Here is a 2,654-nt window from a genome sequence, read left to right on the forward strand (position 1 = left end):
GCTGTTCCTGCAGTGCTGTGGGTCAGTGAGGGGACATCGTGTCTTTTATGAACAGTTTCACTGCATATAATACACATATCATACAATTCAATAGTTCTGTCATATTAAGAAGAGTTGTACAATCATCACCACAATTAATTTTAGAACACTTTCTTTTCTTGTACTCGTTGTTATTAGCTCCTTATTTCCCCCAACCTCCCCTGCCATACCACCAAGAAACCATTAATCCAGTTACTGTCTCTATAGCTATATCTAGCCTGGATTTCATATGTAGAAAACATACCCCCCCCAAGAACTTTATATCAAGAAAGTGGCTCACACAATTCTAGAAGGAGGTTAATTTAAGTCCAGTCTGATTCAAGTCCATGTGTCTGATGTTAAAGTAGGGGTTTTTGCTGACTGGAGTTGCTGCTGGGGCTGATGAACCAGGAAACAGGAAGATGAACCAGGAAGCAGGAAGACCACTCATGCTGGTGGAGGCCAAGCGCAGAAACCCAAAGTCAGCAAGTCAGGCTCGTGGTGGCAGAGTTGGATGCATCCAAGGTCAGCGGGCCATATGAAGGCTGCATCGAGGGCAGTCAGTATAGTGGTTAGTTAATGAAACAAATGCAAGAGCTGGACCAGCAACAAGGGGGAAAGCCCTTCACAGAGTCTGCTTAAGTAGGATTAGGTCATACCCCCTGAGGAAACTTCCTTCCAACTGCACCAACCTGCGACCTGAGAAAGGAGGCCGCATTCTGGCTCAGAGCACACACACCCCGGCAGTTGTTTACATTATGTTAGCCTACCAGTGACATTTAAAATCTATTGGTGTTTCATCTTTTTCCTGCCAGCAGAGCTACTGGTGGTTTTGAACTGCTGACCTTGTGGTTAGCAGCCGAACATGGAACACACTATGCCACCAGGCCCCCAATAAAATAATTTTAAAAAAAAAAGAAAATGAAAGCAATATATTTAGATACCTATGAAAATTACTTTGGTAAAAATTTCCCTATACCCATGAAAGAAGCCAGCTAAAATGAAAAAAAAAAATGTTTTGAGAATGATGAGGGACACAAATGTACATATGTGCTTGACACAATGGATGTATGTATGGATTGTGATAAGAATTGCACTAGCCCCCAATAAATAAATCTATTGCTGTCCATATATGCAAGATTTCTTTTCTGTAAGACATTGGCACAGTGCGGGGAGCATTGGGCTGCTAGCCTAAAGTTTGACAGTTTAATCCACCAGCAATCCTTGGCACCAAGATGAGGCCGTCAGTTTCTGTAAATATTTACAGCCTCAGAAACCCCAGGAAACCATTCCAGTCTGTCCTATAGGGTCACTCTTATTTGGAATTGACTCGATAGCAGTAGGTTATTTTAACTCGAAAAGGAGAAAAAATGTAAAAGGAACTATTTAGACATCTGATTTATGGCATAGGAGGAAAATTCCAGAAACCAGAAAGTCCACAAAAGGACACCCTTGTCCCAATCTGTTATCAAAACAAACAAGGGGAAACTTTAAAAAGAAAAAAACACTTCAAATATAGTATTACTGACCAAAAATTCTTAAGGAAAAGTAAAACCAGGAAAGAGTGACTGTTCTACATAAATGAAGTTAAAAACAGGATATAATTGTAGGCAAAAGTCTGCTGAAACATAAAAGAAATTGGCTCTGCCCCCAAAACAAACAAATCTTGCTTAAAGTAACAAATAGATGAATCACATTACGAAGATTATCTGAATTTTTATACAAAATACCAATCACCTACCTCAATATCCCACCCCTCCTCGGGAATTGGCCCTCCTGTGGTGGCTCGCATGTTGGTGTCCTGCTGAAAATGATGCCACCGGTATTTCAAATGCTAGCAGGGCAGATTTCAGCAGAGCTTTCATAGTAAGGCAGCCCCGGAAGAAGGACCTTGGGATTTACTTCTAAAAAAAATTGGTCAGTGAAAACTTAATAAATAAAAGTGGAACGCTGTCTGGTAGGATGTCCCTCAGGTTGGAAGGTGCTCAAAATTCAATTGGAGAAAGCTGCTTCTCAAAGCAGAGTCAGCATTAATATCATGGATAGATATAATAAAGCTTACAGATTTTCATCTGCTGGTGTGGCCTGATTCCAAATAAGAAGAAATAGCTGCAAATATTCATTAATAATTGTAACATAGTACTTGCTTATGCAGCACATATAATAAAATTGGAACGAAACAGAGACAATTAGCATGACCCCTGTGCAAGGATGACACACAAATTCGTGAAGCACTCCATATTTTCCTTTACTGTTTTCTGTTTTTTTGTTTTCTTTTACTGTTCTGTTGGGTCTTCCAGTTTGTGAAGCACATGCGCAGAAGGAGTCGAGGCGCAGAGCTAAGAAGTGATGCAAGGGCTTATAGGGAAGGAAGGATGGGGATGGAGGTGGGGAGGGTGAGAGGGCTGTGGGAGCAAACAATGTATGTGGGAAGGGGAGGGAGTACTCTCTAGAAGTGATGATGATTACACAGCTCAATTTAAATTGATTGTGGTAATGATTGTACAACCCTTCTTTAGGAGTGTTTTCCACTCGAGTCTGATGGGGTGCCATGCCCTGGCCCCAAAGTCTATTTTTGGTCTTCCCTGGGGACATCATTGCTCTGCTCCCCTTGCTGTTGTGCTGCAGGCCCTCAG

The 2,654-nt window shown here is 41.5% G+C and overlaps 1 non-coding gene across 1 annotated transcript; it reads left to right on the forward strand.

Moving 5' to 3' along the window:
• The first annotated feature begins 2,157 nt into the window (after positions 1-2,157).
• On the forward strand, positions 2,158-2,264 carry LOC115871750. The gene has a single exon (XR_004047461.1). It is a non-coding gene; the product is annotated as a U6 spliceosomal RNA (small nuclear RNA).
• The last annotated feature ends 390 nt before the right edge of the window (positions 2,265-2,654 follow it).

The sequence above is a fragment of the Echinops telfairi genome, unplaced genomic scaffold, assembly GCF_000313985.2.
Source record: "Echinops telfairi isolate 266 unplaced genomic scaffold, ASM31398v2 ScPeMD7_7400;HRSCAF=8409, whole genome shotgun sequence".
Taxonomy (NCBI): domain Eukaryota; kingdom Metazoa; phylum Chordata; class Mammalia; order Afrosoricida; family Tenrecidae; genus Echinops; species Echinops telfairi.